This window comes from Pan paniscus, chromosome 18 (genome assembly GCF_029289425.2).
Source record: "Pan paniscus chromosome 18, NHGRI_mPanPan1-v2.0_pri, whole genome shotgun sequence".
Classification (NCBI taxonomy): domain Eukaryota; kingdom Metazoa; phylum Chordata; class Mammalia; order Primates; family Hominidae; genus Pan; species Pan paniscus.
Genome location: NC_073267.2, coordinates 86,574,892 through 86,594,427, shown reverse-complemented (window position 1 = coordinate 86,594,427; position 19,536 = coordinate 86,574,892).

Genomic DNA, 19,536 nt, shown 5'->3' with positions numbered 1-19,536 from the left:
TAAATTTTCAATTATTAGATTTTAATTTGTGTAACTTGAATCTATGAAGCAGTGGATTATTTATACCATTTAATTTCTTGTGATACAGAACTCTTAACATTTTTGTGTGTTTGTGTGTTTTATAAAATTAAGCTTTAACTAAAAATGAGGAAACGAAGTTTCCGTATGTTTAAAAAAAAGTTTTTAAATAAAACTGGTTAACCATATGAGACCAGGGACTTTATGACTCAAGACCTGATGCAATGTGTAGCACATGGGGGACTCTAAACACTAATTCAAAGAATGAATGAAAAATAGCACATCTAGCACCTAATGGCTCCCAGTGGTATACAGGAGTCACAGACTTGCAGGTTGATAGTAATCTGATAACTATTCAGTTACAGAAGGAATTCTGAGAGATCTATAGTATTTAGTAAAAAAAAAAAAAAAAAAAAAAGAAACCTTAAAAATATAGGACCTAGATACTATATGGATTTTAAAGGCCTTTTAAAAATAAAAAGACATGTCACATTTATTCTAAACAAATAGGACAACATGGAAAGGGGAAAAGCTGAGTGAGACATTCAGGTTGAAATTCTAATCTTCTAATTTCTTGTTTTATAATCTGAATTTAGTTACTGATCTTCTAGACTTTTTTTTTCCATCTTTAATGTGGGAATAAAACGCTTTTTCAGGGAAGTCCTGGGAACTACATGTTAACATATACAAAGCACTTAATACAGTGTCTATTAGAATAGATCTTGTATTAATTCTAATGGTACTTTCCAAAGCTTTTCTCTCTAAGCATTCTTCTAGGGTTCTGGGAATTTGAGAGTGCTGTCATTATGTGACAGCATGTAAATTTCAAAACTTGTGTTCCTTATATAAACTTTAATATGTGGGTCATTTTAAACTATCAGTGTATTACTCTCTCATCTATCATTATAGACCAAGTGTAGAATTAGGTTGAATTAAATGCAGACTACAAAGTTTCAGGTGCTTTGCAATTAAATATGTTGTTTTGCAAATTACTCTATCACTAATGAAGCTGTGAGGAATCCTGGGCAACACCACACTGCTACAGGCAGATATGTCTGATGCTCCAATTAAACAAATGCATATTTTCTCCAATATGTGGACAGTTAGCAATGTTTAAATATGGCTTTTGAATTGCCCCTTTTCAATGAGGCAGTTATATGTTCACATGTTCACATAAACTAAGATGTTCACGTAATACTCTGTTGCCCAGGGAAAATGCTAAGTTAATTGCTAAATGAGCTGAAGTATAACAAAAATCAAAAGAAACTAATTGTGTGCCTACTGGATAGTTGTGATACAGTCACTGTTGATAACATGTGGCAAAGAAATAAATTACACACTAAAGCGATTTCTCTTGTTCTTCTCCATAGACAGATGGACCAGTTGATATTACTCTACTAAAAGCATATTGCGATTAGGAACAAACAATATTCTTACATCCTTTTTCTGAAAGGCTCAACAAGGTTCTTTTTACATAAAATAAAAATCTCTAACAAATTAATGAAATACAGAGAAAAGAAATCATCAGGAGTAAAAAAAAAAAAAATACTGACAATTTCTGTCACTCTTCCTGCTGTAGATGTCAACTGTTAAACTTTCAAAAGGAAACTTGACAAGATTAAATGCTACCAGAAATAACTTAGACAAACCAATCTGGGCTGCTGCATATTTTACAAAAACATCCACTCCCAAGCAAAACGTTGAGCCAATCTACTTTTCATCTTCTGCTGCATTTCCTTCCTTTCAGCTATGTGTGCTTTCCTTACAAATGCTTACAACTCACTTCTGTACGTAAAAAAAGGTAATTTGTTCTACTTTGATTTAAATTAACTTTTCCACTAAAACCTGCATGTGTTTGCATTTTTTTGAGATTAACAAATTAAGATCTTAATAAAAGCTACCATCCCAAATGCTGGAATGCTGGCACTGAAAAAATATTTACAAACATTTTTGTTATTCTTTATTTTCTTTAGATATAATTTGAAATAGTGGAGAATTTAAAAGTATACTCAATTTTATGAGAAATATATTAACGTATTTACTCAGTGAGCATAATTGTTTTTATAACCCTTATGATATTAATATATGTTAAACTAGTATATGATATTTGTCAATCTGTTTTTCATGCACACATGATATTAATGTTTTAAGGGTCATCAGAAAATAGTCAAAATTTCTTTTTTTCACATTCTACTACCTATTTAATTGAGATTATCTGGTCCCATGTTAAAGTATCAAGTTTCTCCAACTGGATTATCTGCAGGTAATTATTGCACGTAACTGGAAGAACACTTAAAGAACCCTACAGGTGAATAGTATTCATAGCATGAGATTGTATAGTAGTATCTTTGTATTAGCTTAAGACTAATGTTTATGTATAAACTTTCAAAAAATGAATTTGACCTTTCATTTTTGTGTCTTTATCTCCTACCACATTTGACACAATGTCTTGCACATAATAGGATGACCATTTGTGTTGAATGGATGAATGAGTGAATTAAGAAAACACAATAAGCCCCAGCCACTTTCACAATCTTTGGTCTAAGCTAATCAATATGACCCATTCTTATTCTGTACTGTATCATTTGGTAACTAGATATTTGCCAGTACAGGAAATCAACTTCAAGTGCCAATAGGCAATTTCATGTGCTTTTATTCAGAAAAGCAATATAGAAACAACGTTTCTTTAATTAATATACTGTAATTTTAGCTAAAATCATTATAACATGTTTTTAACGTTCATTCTATTTTCTTTCTTGAGCCTAACCATACAAACCTAAAACCAAACTTTTAAAAAGTGGGACTTTCTTGTTTCAACAATATGGTGGAAACTGAGCTGTAAATTAAGTGAACTTTCTTTCCCATTTAGAGGAAGTCAGTAAAATAAACAGAAGAACTATTAATAATTGACATTAAAATGTACTTGTCTAGATGAGTGTATACACACACACACACACACACACACACACACACACACACACACACACACACAGGCATTGCCATAAAAGTTACTTTTGAGGAAACGATTCTCAGCAAATATATTAAATTACATTTCAGCTGAATTCTTATTTCCTTTGTGGTTTTACCATGAGCCATGTAAGAATTCTGATCAAGGTGCTTGGTGACATGGTGCTGAATCCCGAAGCCCCAGCACAAGGTTGGTAAGACTTTCTAGTGCCCAAATACAGACAGTGGCTTATGGTCTCTATTATCTGAGTTACACCGGAGTCCAGAAGAGCTGCCTTTGTTGATATCTCTGGTCTCAGCTGCCTTCTCTACTGCTTTTTCTTCATGCTATGATGAGCACTGTGTGTCTTACCACCGCCCAACAAGCCCCGGTGTGTGATGTTCCCTTCCCTGTGTCCATGTGTTCTCATTGTTCAACTCCCACTCAGGAGTGAGAACATGCCATGTTTGGTTTTCTGTTCTTGTGTTAGTTTGCTGAGAACGATGGTTTCCAGCGTCATCCATGTCCCTGCAAAGGACATGAACTGTTCATGATAGCAAAGACTTGGAACCAACCCAAATGCCCATCAATGATAGAGTGGATAAAGAAAATGTGGCACATATACACCGTGGAATACTACGCGGCCACGGATTTTTCACAAGGGTGCCGAAAAAAATTTAATGGGGAAGGAGCAGTCTTGTCAACAAATGGTTTTCAAACAAGTGAATGATTTACAAACTTGGCTGCCTCCATGCCTCAGCAGCAGGCCTGGCCCAAGCCTTGATACTCCACATTTATAAAGACCATCTGTGGTCCTAACCCTGGTGCCTACCAGGACTCCTACACTGGCCTCTGTGGAGGGCTCTCTCATTCTTCTCATGGGTAAAGATACTGCAGCCGAAGTCACCCAGCACCGAGTCCATGGTGACGGTCAAAGAGGATCTGAACTCAGAACTGCCAGAGAGAAACTGGAGAGTGTAGTTTTGCTTCAAGAAATAAAAGGTACCAAATTCAGCCACAAAAAGGACCTATTTCCTCTACAGAAGCAACCACACTTCTGGAGATGACTGTGGATTGAAATTCATCCCTGGGAAAACCTAGGAGCCATGTGTTGAAGATCACAGGGACACATGATAGACACATCTTGGGTCACCAAGTCAACACCAAAGAGGGGCAGCACCGTCCAGCAGCACTTGGTTCAAACTAACTCTGGGGAAAAATCAGAGAAATTGTGAGATATTGCCAATTCTGACTGATTTCCCTCACATTCTTGCAGTGGAAATCTAGGTCGGTGACTGATATTTTTGCCAAGGTCCTTCAGGCCACTGCCCCAGCCACCTGGACTGACAAATACAAATGAGGAATGGAACCTATAAAAGGAAAAGAGATTTCTGGGAACTTTGCAGCCAGGATCCAGCTTCTAAGCTGTGGATGGAAACTTTCAATCAGAAGAAGGAGGTGCCTTATCCAGGGATCTAGGCACAGAGAGTTCCTTACTGCAGTGCCCCCCGACAAATCTGCCCTGACATGGCCGTATGTGGATAATGGTGATAGCACGGCACTGCTTTGATTCACTACAGTCTTTGTAAGACCAGGTAGGACCTACAGTGGTTAGAAGTCATGGTCATTTTTTTCCTGGCAACCACCAGCTGTTTCTATTTCCCCAGTACACTGTACAAATGTTATGCCTTTCTATTCATTCACTGACCAGGGCAAAGTTGGAGAGCACAGTTTCATTGAACCTGACCTCCCAGTTGATGGCTCTCAACTGAGCACAGCCCTTGGCTGAAAAGTACTGCCATGTTTAACGTAGCATCCCCTTCTGGAAACAGCATGCATTCAGCAACTAGTCTATGATTTGATAGATTCATCCCCAAACTCAAGGTGGGAAAACTCAGAACCCTCCCATTCCCCACTGTAGATCTCCTAATAGGATTAGCTGAGGTTTTTATTGAAAATGCATCACAGCTCACTTTCTCCCTTTCCCAGTCTTACTTCCTTCCCAGGGCTGTAAGAACAGACACCAAGAACCCATTTCAAATTCATGCAGCAAAGCTGTTTTATAGCCTGCATCCCAGAGAGTCCTACTTAAGCAGACAGGAAGCACAAATGGACTGGAGTAGGGGGTTTAAATACAGGAGCTGAAAGTAGCATCAGGCATGACCTGGCCCTGTCAATTACTAGCTGTGTGCTTTTGTGCCAAGTCATTTAACCTCGGTATGCCTCAGTTTCCACGACTGCAAAATAGAAATATTAATAGCACCTAGTTAATTGAATTATGAAGATTACATGATATAACAACAAAAAATAAAGTAAAAATGTCCTGGTCCATAGCAAGAAGTACAATTGCTTAATTAAATGAATTAATAAAATAGAGTAGAAGAGATCTGTTTTTTCTGTCCTGCTTTGTCCTCTGTCTGTCATCTCTCTTTGCCTCGGGGAAAATTCATTTTCTATTTCTATTTATACTTTTATATCATTAGCCCTTGATATTCAGTTAATATCTTTATATTATACTTTCCTTTGATTACCATGAAAGGCAGAACATAGAGGGGGGAAAAACCTTGCTATTGAAATATTCCTCCTAAAAGATACAATAAAAAGCATTTATTCATGAAGTTCAGAATACCACTCTTTATAAATTATTTCTTTGTCTCTTTTTTCCATAGACATATAAAGAACACTAATGCTATAGGAAAAGAATCAACATGCATTTCTTCTTCACCATTGAAAAATAACCCAATAATGTGTCATGAATCTAAAAATGACCATGTCTTTCATTTGCATTAGTTCTCAATGAGGAGCAATTTTGCCACCCCACTCCAAGGGAACATTGGGCAATAGCTGGAGACAATTTGAGCTGTTGGACTGGGGGAAGGTGCTAGAGGCCAGGGATTTTGCTCAACATTCTACAATGCATGGGACAGTCCCCTTACAATAAAGAGCTATCCTACCCCAAAGGTCAACAGTGCCAAGGTTGAGAAACTCTGACCTACATGGAGCATCTGCATAATTTATGTTTACTCCCTATGAATTCTGAAGAAATTTATTCACTTTGATGACTATCTTTTAAAAATGAGAAGATATGCTGACAATATATTGAACATGATTATGTCAGAATTTTCATTATCAAAGTGCGAATGGCTCCAGTCTGATGTCAATATTGCCTTCTGTCTAGCTGAACAGGGTTTTCTGTCTTTTTCCTTTCCTTAAATGCAAGGTAACCCCTTAAATTGTAGATTCTTATCTGCTATGTGCTGTGCAAGCAGAGATTTGAGTTGATTTGAATCACATGGACACACAAGTTGGAATGGATAGAGAACCTCGCTTGACTTGATAGTGTTGTATGTACAGTCTGAAATGTCAAGAAAATCTGAAATGTCAAGAATATAAATACTTTCAAAAGACAAGCATCAAAAGCCTTCTTATCACCTCTTTTATAACGCCAATCATGTATTGCCACATTTGAGCTGTTATGATGTGATATGGCTGAATGGAAAAGGCACTGGCAATGTTCTAACTTGCTCAGAGGTCATATATAAAACCTTCGTGGATGCTCTGAACTCATCCTTGAGACAGGACATCCTATGGTGTCCATGGGCATTATTAGCTTCATAAAATTACCCTAAGACTCAATAATTATTTTGCACTCTGTCTTAAGATAGGGCCATCCTATCTCAGAAGATATTATCACCTAGCCTATCCCAGATCACCTAGGTATTACACCCCGCATGCATTAGCTATTTATCCTGATGTTTTTCCTCCCCTTGCACCCCCAACAGGCTCCAATGTGTGTTGCTCCCCTCCCTGTGTCAATGTGTTCTCATTGTTCAGTTCAATTCTTATTTTATCTTGATTTTTTGTTTAATCTAAGAGAAGCCAGTCAAGGACTTTAAGCAAGAGCATGATATCCCTGGGCATTATTTGTTTCATAAAATTATCCTAAGACTCAATAATTCTTCTCGACTCAGTGTTGAAAGTATGCTCTTAGGGCATACTTAGGCATGCCCCAAGTTATCCTAAGAATCAACAATTCTTTTGGTTTCTGTCTTCTCTATTATAAGCTGGGTGTCTAAGAGATAGACAGTATATGGTGGTAGAGGCACAGGATACACTGGTGCCAGGAAAAGCAGGCACAGGAATTTCATCTATGATGGTAGAATTTGGGGAGACTGATTAGTCTTTAATCAAATTAGATCATAGCATTTTGTAGGTGAAGAAAATGAGATGCATCTACCTTTTTCTTTCAGTCAAAATTTAATAGTTCAATTCTAATACGAATTTTAATTTAATTTTATGTTGTGGGATACATGTGCAGGACATGCAGGTTTGTTTCATAGGTAAACCTGTGCCACGGTGGTTTGCTGCACCTATCAACCCATCACCTAGGTATCACACTCCGCATGCATTAGCTATTTATCCTGATGCTCTTCCTCCCCTGGTGCCTCCAACAGGCTCCAATGTGTGTTGTTCCCCTCCCTGTGTCCATGTGTTCTCAGTGTTCAGTTCAATTCTTATCTTGATTTTTTTTTTTAATCTAAGAGAAGCCAGTCAAGGCCTTTAACAAGAAGTGGGCAGCAGTGGAAGATGGGTAACTCGACTTGATTTTTATTTTCCAAGAATATGGTAACAACCATATGAAGAAAAGTTGGAGGAAAACAGGACTGGAGGTGGGGAGATCTGTTATATATTCATTAGAGTAATCCAAATAAGAAGTGATGGAGACTCAAACTCAAGTAGTTGCAGTAGTAGTGGAGAAGAAATAGATTGGGAAGTAGTGGGAAGAAATATTGGGAAGTGGAGAATAAATAGAATTAGAGTGTATAGGTCTTGGCCATCAGTCAAATGTAGAAAGTGGAGAAAAAGAATGGATATGGAATGTGAGGAGGACATGAGGCTGAGACTGGCTGAACAGGCAAGATGTAATGCCACTTATTAATCAATAGAAATTATAATCAGCCTAAGGACTGAAGGGAAAATGACAAGTTGAGTGGAGATGTTGATGCAGAGGTGACTATGGAACCCCTCAGCAAAGATAATGGAAAATGCAATTCAACAAGCAGCTTTGCTACTTAGAAGAAATGACTTTCAAAGTTCCTATCTCAGACATCAGTATTGTCATAAATAAAACCAAAAGGTATTAATTTACTCGTCAAGGTCTCAAACCATTATAGACTAAGACTGGCTTCTTGACTTGGTTACAACTCTACACAAAATAGCTAGTGTTACATTTACAGAAATATTAAGAAAATATAGGTCTATGCATTAAACTCAATTTCCCCTTCATATTCTGGATGTATTTGAGATTGCCATATATCTACATAGTTTTAAATATTTAAACCTAAGTAACTATTTAATATTCAATAAATGTGTCACATTTTATCTTGTCTTATATCAGATGTTTTGCTGTTAGTTCGTTGCATTTTATCATTAATGTAATTCATTTTCACAGAGTAATGCCTACATTCATAAAAAGAAAAATCACTACTTGAAAGACTTGATGTTGTCATGTTTGTTGAACAATGTTCCTGAGACAATCTTGGAAATGTGAGTGAGAAGTGGGATTTGGCAGAATCTGCAAAGTTGGTCTTCAATCTGATTGTAATCCACTTGGAAAGAAGAACATCAACCAGTGAAAGACTTAATGCATCTGCATGAATGTAAATCAATCAAATAGATATTTAAGAAACTTGTTCCTTTGCTGCCATTTCAAAAGTCAATACCATGTAATATTCTAGAACAGGTCATGACAAAGTTCAACATAAAAGGAAATAACGTTTTACTAAATGCATAAAGATTTATATAATTTAAGGCTTTTGTAAACGTATAGTTTTCACAGTGATGACTTGCATATTATAGATTTGTGAAATTTTAAGTTTTAATGTAATCACAAATCTATAATATGCAAGTCATCATTGTGCTTTTCAGCACTAAGAAATCTATTCTTCCACTGATGTGTGAAAGATTTAAGTGACCAGAAACTCCTAACAGTAATAGCTTTGCTCTTTTTCCCTCATGCATCTGTACCAGATATTATTGCCCAGAGGACTCTGAGCAGTGTTTCTGTGCATATTTAAGAATTAAAAGGTAAAATTCTACTAAATCATAATGCCAACATGATAAAATATCTGCAGTTATCATGTCCATCAGATAATGACAATAAAACATTATTATTCCATTAAAACTAAGGAGAGAAATCAACTAAAATTTGTATGCAGGAGTATTAGTTCTTACACATTTTTAAGAAACATTTGTTTACAAGTGCTGGTAATTTTTAAAAAGTTAACTGCTTAAATTGTATTAGTAACAATTTCAGGTTTACTAAATTGTTTATAAGCACTGCAGCTTTATCATTTTTAACCTTGGGTTGTAAATATATAATATAAACATGTAAGTGTGTTTGTATGTATGTCTGCTCAGGTGATAAAAAATAAAAAAGTAAACAAGAAAAAAAGTCACTTGACCATTTCTATATAAAGCAGTAATGTCAACTGAACATCAGGATAAAATCAAGCAACAAGAAGACAGACTGTCACATAGGATATGTGTTATTTGTATCTAGAGAGAGTATATTCCCTTCAAATCTCTTTGGGATGACAACTTCAGTCATCCCTAGAGAACACGGATTTCACAGCACCAAAACTTCTGCTGCCAGAGTGTGTGACGTGGAGGCAGCTCCATGTACTAGAGGAGAACTTGCCTACTGCAAGGTGCACTCCTGCCCATCCCTCCATGCCAACACACTGGGTCACTGTCTCTCATGTCAGTGAGAACTGCTTAAGAATAAACCCTCTGAGGACAGCATGATTCTCCTCCGCATGGAGCAAACTAGGTTCTGCTGTCCAGAATTATGTCCACAGAATATCTCTGGTTCCTCCAACATTGAAGGGCCTAGTTGAACTCTAGAAAAGAAAAAAAAGCAATCTTTTAATCCAATCTGCTACCTTCCACCAAAAGACAACTGAGAATGATAGCAGGGAAGAAGAGGGAAAAATACCTGTAATATACTCAAAACTCTTGATGGGAAGCCAGTATCGTGCAAGGCATGCAACATATTTTAAATCTATAACCACATTTAACCTTCATAAAAACACAGTGAGATGGGCATCATCTCCATTTTCCACACGATGAAAACTAAAGCTATGAAAGTTAAGTAGCATATCCTGTTTATACAGCTAACTCAGGGCCAGGGCAAACTCAAATTTTAGATCATCTGGCACCAGAGCCCATGTCCTTTAAGTTTCATTGTTTTGCCAACACGTTAAGTGATTTTTTTTAATTTTAAAATAATATTATGTATTTTGACTTGAGTATATTACTCAAAACAGAGCCTTGTATGTGGGATAGTTTAAAATTCCTGCTTGTTTTAATATTTTTATGCACATTAACATTTGGGAAAAACAGCCCTTGCCACTTTGTCTCCATATTTGTTGCCTAAAGATGACCTGAATAAATTTAACTCTCTGCTTTCTCCAAGTGTGAAGCCATCAGCACTGCTAATAAGTGATGAGCATGGCAGATAGTCCCTTCTGTCAACAGCAAGCTGCTTAAATTAAAACCACTCATTTCCATCTGAGGCCACCTTCATCCACGTGGGATATTCAGCTTTCTCTCTCAACCAGGTTTTCAGACTCAAACCTGCAAGTCACTTGCATTGATTTTGCCTTGTTTGCCAATTTACATGTAACTTTGGCCCTGGACTTCCAGTAATGACAACATTATGCTTTGATGCTATCCATTTTCTTGATTTATGTGGGAATACTTTTCTGATTGTCCCTAAGACTCATTATATAAGGTGTGTGTAGCCCAGTCAATTGGCAAGGGTACCAAGATATCAATGGGATTGCAGAGTTTTCCTTCTCTGGTTATTCCCTGCAAGTGATGAAAAAAAATATGCATTTTCTCCTGGTGCTCTTTCCTAAAATTCCAGGTGAAATATAAAATACTTTCATTTGTTTTTGCCAACTTAGATTTATGGACTCTGCTCGAGCTCCAAACAAAATTTTAATTTGGTCTAATCTTTATTTCCTACGTTTTTATTAACCAACTATATGTCTGAGATAATTTTATAGCCAATTATTATAGTTAGGGGAAGAACACAACAATAAAAAAAACCCAGTCATCTCATTTAGACACCAAGATCTGCCAAGAAATATTTTACTAAAAGCAATAACTTGTGGTTAATATCACTAACAGTCCTGGTAAATAAAAAGATATGCAGGAATTATATGAAGAGGATACTATAATAGCAATGATTCTATTTCAGAGATCTACAATATGCACTATAATATTTTCCTGATAAGTCAATACTGATACTATAGCAAAAACATAATAATGGAGGTTATCAAAATGTTTGATATGGTCTGGCTCTGTTTCCACACCCAAATCTCATCTTGAATTGTAGCTTCCATAATTCCCACATGTTGCGGGAAGGACACAGTGGGAGGTAATTGAATCACGGGGGCAGTTTCCCCCATACTGTTCTCTTGGTAGTGAATAAGTCTCATGAGATCTGATGGTTTATACAAGCAGAAACCCTCCTCGCTTGGCTCTCATTCTCTCTTGTCTGCTGCCATGTGAGACATGGCTTTTGCCTTCTGCCATAATTGTGAGGCCTCCCCAACCATGTGGAACTGTGAGTCCATTATACATATGTAACAAACCTGCACATTGTGCACATGTACCCTAGAACTTAAAGTATAAAATATATATATATAAAACCTTTTTCTATATAAATTACCCAGTCCCTAGCATGTCTTTATCAGCAGTGTGAAAACGGACAAATACAATGTGGTAGGCCAGTTGTCTAAGCCCGGTATTAGGAGTTCAATGTCTCTATCCTTTGAGAACTTACAAATATATAGGTAGAAAGGTATATATATCTATCTATCTTATGATGAACCAAATATATACTTTAGAGTCAAAGTGAGAGAAGACAATGACTTGACCATAGAATTTCAAGCTATGAATTTGCAAGCTTGAAAATGGAAGAAGGGGACCCCTTCTTTCGCTTCCAGGCAGCCTTTAGAAGCAGAAAAAATCAAGGAACATTATGGACACACACATGCATATGTATATATATATTGATATACATATAAAAATAGATATATTTCATCCAATCTATAGATTAAAATTTTTTGAATGAAAATATATTGCTGGAAGTATGAAATCTGTGGGTATTTGCTTTTTCGAGTGAAAAAATTATCTGTCTTAATTGCTGTGGTGGTAAACCACATGCATATATTTATCAAAACTCAGATTATATATTTTGTAAAAATCTATGCATTTTATGAATGAAAATTTTACCTTAGAAAAATATTGATAAAGCATATTCAATAATGTATACTTAGACTTAAGTCTAATTTACATGGTCACAAAGGGGCAACTGAGATGCTCTATTAGTCATCTTATACTTTTTTCGTTATGCTCACTAATGATTTGAATGAGAATCTCCATCTTTAATTCCATTTCCTCTCCACACTTTCCCCTCTTGCAATCTCTCTACTATCCATGTGCATTATAACTGCCTGTGATGTGGTTGGCAGCATAATGACCCCCAAATATGTTTGATATGTTTATCTGTCTCTGTGAAATTTTCTTTTGAATCCCCAGAATCTGTGATTATGTTACCTTACATGGCAAAAGGGACTTTGAAAATACAATTAAGAAACAAAATGGGGACATTATCTTGGACTATCCAAGTGGACCCAATGTAATTACAGGGGTCCCTAGAAGGGAGAAGGCAGTAGAAGAGAAAGTGAAAGGTCTGACCATGGAATCAGAAGTCAGAGTGTTCCATCTGCTAGTTTGAAATTGGAGGAAGGGGCCATGAGCCAAGCAATGCAGGCAGCCTCTATAAACAGGAAAAGCAAAGAAATCTTCCCTAGAGAGCTCTTCCCAGCTTTCCGAAGGAACACAACCCTGCCAGCACATAGATGTTAGCCCAGGAAAACCCATTTCAGACCTCTGCTATCTGGAATCCTAAGATAATTAATTTGTGTTAAGTGACGTTGTGAATTAGGGTTCTTAAGAGGGACAGAACTAACAATACATATACATGTATATATGAAAGGGAGTGTATTAGAAAGAATTGGCTCACATGATCACAAGGTGAAGTGCTATGATAGGCCATCTGCAAGCTAGAGAAGGAAGTCAGCAGTGGTTCAAAGTCCGAAAGCCTCAAAAGCAGGGAAGCTGGCAGTGCAGCCTTCAGTCTGTGGCTGAAGGCACAAGAGCCCCTGGAAAACCACTGGTGTAAGTCCAAGCGTCCAAAGGCTGAAGAACCTGGAGTCTGATGTCCAAGGGCAGGAGGAACCAAAGGAAACATCCAGCATTGGAGAAAGATGAAAGCCAGGAGACTCAGCAAGCCAGCTTATTCCACCTTGTTCTGCCTGCTTTGTTCTAGCTGTGATGGCAGCTGACCGGATGGTGCCCACTCACATTCAGGGTGGGTCTTCCTCTCCTACTCCACTGACTCAAACGTCAATCTCTTCTGGTAATACCTTCACAGAGACACCCACACACAATATTTTATCAACTATCTAGGCATTCATTCAATCAAGTGACATGTAATATTAACCACCAGACTAAGTTTGTACAAATTTGTTTCAGCAGCAACACAAAATATATTGCCCCAAACTTTAGAAAATCCATTCTGCCCTGACAATTATGACACTGAACTTTCCTAGGTTTTATCTTTACCTTTTGTTACCCTCTGTCTTTGTTAAATTTTCCTTTGGAAGAGGGATTTTAAAAACCCTAGAGATCTAATATTGGATAATTTGCCATCACTTCAAACACAGCATTCCAAATCTTATCTTTTTATATATTTTTAAAATTAGAGCCCCTTCAGTCTTCCTTATTGCTATGGTTTGGCTGTGTCCCCACCCAAATCTCATCTCGAATGGTAATCCCCATGTGTCAAGGGAGGGACCTGTAATCGGGATTCTTACACGGAGACCTTTAACCTTCATGTGTGGAGAAAGGGAGGTGTGGATTGTAGGGGAGGTTCCCCCAGGCTCTTCTCATGACAGTGAGTCTTCACAGGATCTGATGGTTTTATAAGGAGCTCTTCCCCCTTTGCTCATTCTTCTCTCTCACCTACCATATATGATATGTCTGATTCCCCTTCAGCCATAATTGTTAAGTTTCCTGAAGCCTCCCCAGCCATGTAGAACTGTGAGTTAATTAAACCGTTTTCCTTTATAAATTACCCAGTCTATTTTTTTTTTATAGCAGTGTGAAAACAGACTAATACACTCATTCTGTAGATGGCACTACCACTTATCATGGTTAGGACAAGCAGCAAAGCACATGGCCCCGTCTCTCTTGACATGGGCTTCCTGTATGAATGGCCATGTGGTGTCACTGGTGATGGGGAGAAGAGTACTACGTACAAAAGGGTATTTGTCACTATGAAATAATATAAAAAGAGATGCATAACAATCATGTAAAAACTCTCAGCATTATTATTTTTTTGTGCACATATCTTAGTCCTTCTGTTAGATAGATTTCTAGAGGTAGCCTATTCGAAATATGCAAATAATATGGATATCTGGAAATTGCCTAGTGATTTGCATTACTCAGATCCCAGGCATTATTTTACAAAATGTTTCTATGATTATGCCATAATTTTATTGCCAGATTATGTGAGCAAAATAAATTTGTATCTTCCCAAAGGATTTCAGAGATAGATTCTGTGTACTAAAGAATTTTTCTTTCCTTTCTTCAGTAATGTTTTAAAATAAATCATTCAAATGAGTTCTGCTGCATAATGTGTTTTTTATTTAGCTTTTTACTTTTTTTCCCCCATAAGCCATGCTTGGATAGATACTTCTAGAAGATTTTAGCAGTTGAAAAATATTCAGAGCAAAACTGGAAAGAAGCATTTGCCAGCCTCCTCCATTAATTTTCCAACTTAATGCTGGGGTGTCTGAGGAATATTGTTAAAGAAAATAAAGGCCTCTGAAGCTGATAATTAGAGGACTATTTCTTGTTTCTTAACTTTTTTTTTTAACTCAAGGTCATATTCAAAGTCTTACCCCACTAACCGCTAATTTTTGTCTTGAGTACATACTACCAAGATTGTGATTAATAAATATCTACAATATTCATGACAATAGATTGGTCCATCAGGAAGCCAATTTTATCATTTTAACTGAGTAGTAACAGAGCTTATGAGAGACCCTCATTCAATTTAATGTTCTGAATGCATTGCCTTTTTTGCCTTTCATTTTCAGGTAATTGATAATTTTTAATATTTTCTAAATAAAGCAATACTAGCACAGTCCTTTAGGATAATATAATTTGCTTAAGTTATTCTACTTTCAAGAATACTCTCAATATAATTTGTAGCTAGTTGTTTGACTTTTTTAAAAAACAATCTCAAACTTACACAAACGCTATAAGTACATTTTGTGGATTTTTAAGTTTTTCCTACAAGTATGTGTAAGTTGCTGCCATAATGTCTCCTCATCCTCCAACACTTTGGTATGCATTTCTTACATTAAGTACACTATTCTACATAACCACAGCACAATCAACTACATGAGAAAATTAACACTGATGTTATAACCATTGAATGCTCAGACTCATTCAAGTTCTGCTAATAGATTGGAAGGTATCCTTTATAGCAAAGGTAATCAGTTTAGAATTTAGTTCTCCTCTCTCTTTATCCTCCTGCAACATAATATGTTCTTCAGTCTTACTGTGTCTGGAGTTTGTTCCTGCTGGTAGGTTCGTAGTCTTGCTGACTTCAGGAATGAAGAAGCCATGGACCTTCAAGGGGAGTGTTACAGCTATTAAAGGTGGTGCGGACCCAAAGAGTGAGCAGCAGCAGGATTTATTGTGGAGAGCGAAAGAACAAAGCTTCAAAAGCATGGAAGGGGACCCAAGAGGGTTGCCACTGCTGGCTGGGGTGGCCAGCTTTTATTCCCTTATTTGTCCCTGCCCATGTCCTGCTGACTGGTCCATCTTACAGGGTGCTGATTGGCCCATTTTACAAACCTCTAGCTAGCCACCGAGCGCTGATTGGTACGTTTTTAGAGAGCACCAATTGTAGCTAGCCAGAGGTTTGTAAAACACACCAGAGCGCCGACCGGTGCATTTTACAAACCTCTTGTAAGACAGAAAAGTTCTCCAAGTCCCCACTTGACCCAGGAAGTCCAACTGGCTTCACCTCTCATTACCTTCCCATATCATGAACCCATATCATGAATCCAGGACAGGTGCATTAGAGAATGTCCCTCAGTTTGGATTTATCTGATAATTTCCTATGATTAGAATTAGACTCAGGGTAGATATCTGTGGCAAGAATGTCAAAAGCGGTGCTGCAATCTTCTCATTGCATCTTATCACTTGATGTTTGCTTTCTATTGGTGCCACTGCTGGTTGATGTTCACTGGATCTCATGGCAAGATGGTGTCCTAGCTTGAAGTATACTTAGTTTTCCCTTTACAATTCATAAGTATGTAACGGGGAGTTACTTTGAATCTGTGCACATATAGAAAATTCCATAAGAACTGGACTAAGACATGTATTTATTCATTCAAAATAAAGTTTGGATTTGTTGTTTCATTTTTTATTCAATGGATAAATTTGTTCCTTTCATTACCTATGTTGATTCTCAAGTTTTCCCATCAAATAAGCCTTCTGTATCCTTCTATGAAATTATTTTTCTGTCAATAGATTTAGGGGTACAAGTGGTTTTTGGTTACATGGATGAATTAAACGGCGTTGAAGCCTGGGATTGTAGTGCAACCATTGCCCTAGTAGTGTACATTGTACCCAACAGGTACTTTCCATCCCTCACCCCCACCCTCGATTTTCTGATCTATGAACATACGATATATTTCCATTTGTTTGTGTCATCTATGATTTCTTTCTGTTGTATTTTATAGTTCTTCCTGTAGAGATCTTTTACCTCCTTGGTTAAGTATATTCCTTTTTTTTTTTTTTTTTTTGTAGCTATTGTAAATGGAATTGAGTTCTTGATTTGATTCTCAGCTTGGTCACTGTTGTCTTATAGCAGTGCTACCGATTTGTATACATTAATTTTGTAACCTGAGACTTTACTGAATTCATTTATCAGATTTTAGAGTCTTCTGAAGGAGTCTTTAGGGTTTTCTAGCTACAAGATCATATTACCATCAAATACAGTTTGACTTCCTATTTTCCAGTTTGGATGCACTTTATTTCTCTTGCCTGATTGCTCTTAGGACTTCTAGTACTATGTTGAATAGAAGTGGTAAAAGGGCATCATTTTCTTGTTCTACTTCTTAGGGGGAATAATTTCCACTTTTCTCTGTTCAGTATAATTTTGGCTGTGGGATTGTCACACATGGCTTTTTATTATTTTGAAGTATGCACCTTCCATGCCTAGTTTGTTGAGGTTTTATCATTAAGGGATACTGGATTTTATCAAATGCTTTTTCTATGTCTATCTTTTGAGATCATATGGTTTATATTTTTAATTCTGTTTATGTGATGAATCACATTTATTGACTTTCCTATGTTGAACCATCCCTGCACGCCTGGGATGAAACTCACTTGATCATCATGAATTATCTTTTGATGTGCTATCGCATTCAGTTTGCTACTATGTTATTTAGGATTTTTGCAACTAAGTTCATCAAGGATATTGGCCTGTAGTTTGGGGGTTTATTATGTTCTTCCCTAGTTTTGGTATCAGAGTGATACTGGCTTCATATAATGAGTTGGGGTGGACTTCTTAATCTTTCGGAATAGTTTCAGTAGGATTGGTACCAATTATTTGAATGTCTGGTAGAATTTGTGAATCCATGTGGCCCTGGGCTTTTTATTGTTGTTGTTTGCAATTTATTTATTACTGATTCAGTCTCATGGCTTATTTGTCTACTCAGAATTTCTGTTTCTTCTTGGTTCAAGCTAGTAGGGTTGTATGATTCCAGGAATTTATCAGTTTCCTCAAGATGTTCTCGTTTGTGTGCACAGAGATGTTCATAACAGTCTCAAATGATCTTTTGTATTTTTGTGGTATCAGTTGTAATATCTCAATTTTCATTTCCAGTTAAGCTTATTTAAATCTTCTCTCTTCATAATTTAGCTAGAGATCAATTTTGTCTTTCCAAATAACCAATATTCTGTTTCACTGATCTTTTGTATTTTTTTGTTTCAATTCCATTTAGTTCTGCTCTTATCTTTGTTATTTCTTTTCTTCTGCCAGCTTTGGGTTGGTTGGTTCTTTCTCCACTTCCTTGAGGTGTGATGTTAGGTTGTCAATTTGGGATCTTCAGACTTTTTGATATAGGCACTTAGTGCTATAAACATTCCTCTTAGCACTGCTTTTGCTGTATTCCAGGTTTTGATAACTTGTCACTGTTTTCATCTAAAAAGAACTTTAAAATTTTTATCTTGATTTCATTGTTAATCCCAAAATCACTCAGAGAAGACAGTTTAATTTCCATGTATTTGCATAGTTAAGGGTTCCTTTTTTAGTTGATTTCTAGTTTTATTCCACTGTTGTCCAAGAAGATACTTTATATAATTTTGATTTTAAAAAATTAAGACTTATTTTGTAGCCAAAAATATGCTGTCTTGGAGAATGTTCCATGTGCTGACGAGAATAATATATATTCTGCAGTTCTTAATGTTCTATAAATATTTGTTAAGTCTATTTGTTTTAGAGCAGTTTAAGTTCAGTGTTTCTTTGTTGACTTTCTGCCTCAATGATCTGTCTAGTGCTATCAATAGAGTGTTGAAGTCCCCCACTATTACTCGTTGTTGTTTATCTCTTTTCTTAGTTGTAGTAGTAATTAATGAATATGGGAGCTCCAGAATTAGGTGCATATCTATTTAGAATTGTAATATTCTCTTGTGAATTGATCCTTTTATCATTACATAATGACCTTCTTAGTCTTTGTTTTATGATTGTTGCTTTAAATTCTGTTTCATCTGACTTAAGAATAGCTGTTCCTGCTCACTTTTGGTTTATTTTCACGCAATATTTTGTTTCACTTCTTTCCCTCAAGTCTGTAAGAATCCTTATTACGTTAGGTGAATCTCTTGAAGCTGGTCAATATGGAACATATTGACCTTTTGTTGCAAAATTTAGAATTCCTTTTATCATTTCTTGTAGGGACGGTCTGATAGTGACAAATTCCCTTGGCATTTGCTTGTCTGAAAAATAATCTGTTTCTCCTTCATTTATGAAACAGTTTTGCTTATATCAATCTTTTCACTTACACTTATTCTGTTTAAGGAGGCTAAAAATAGACCCTAATCCCTTCTGGACTGCAAGGTTTCTGTTGAGAAGTCTGCTATTAGTCTGATAGATTTTCCTTTATAGGTTGGCTGATGCTTTTGTCTCACTGCTCTTGGAATTCTTTCCTTCACATTGACTTTAGATAGCCTGATTAACATATGCCTTGATGATATCCTTTTTAAAAAAAAATCTCCCAGGAGTTATCTGAGGTTCTTGTATTTGGATGTCTAAATCTCTAGCAAGGCCACGGAAGCTTTTCTCAATTCCTTCAAAGAAGTTTTCCAAATTTTTTTTGTTTTTCTCCCTTGGGCATACCTGCAATTCTTAGGTT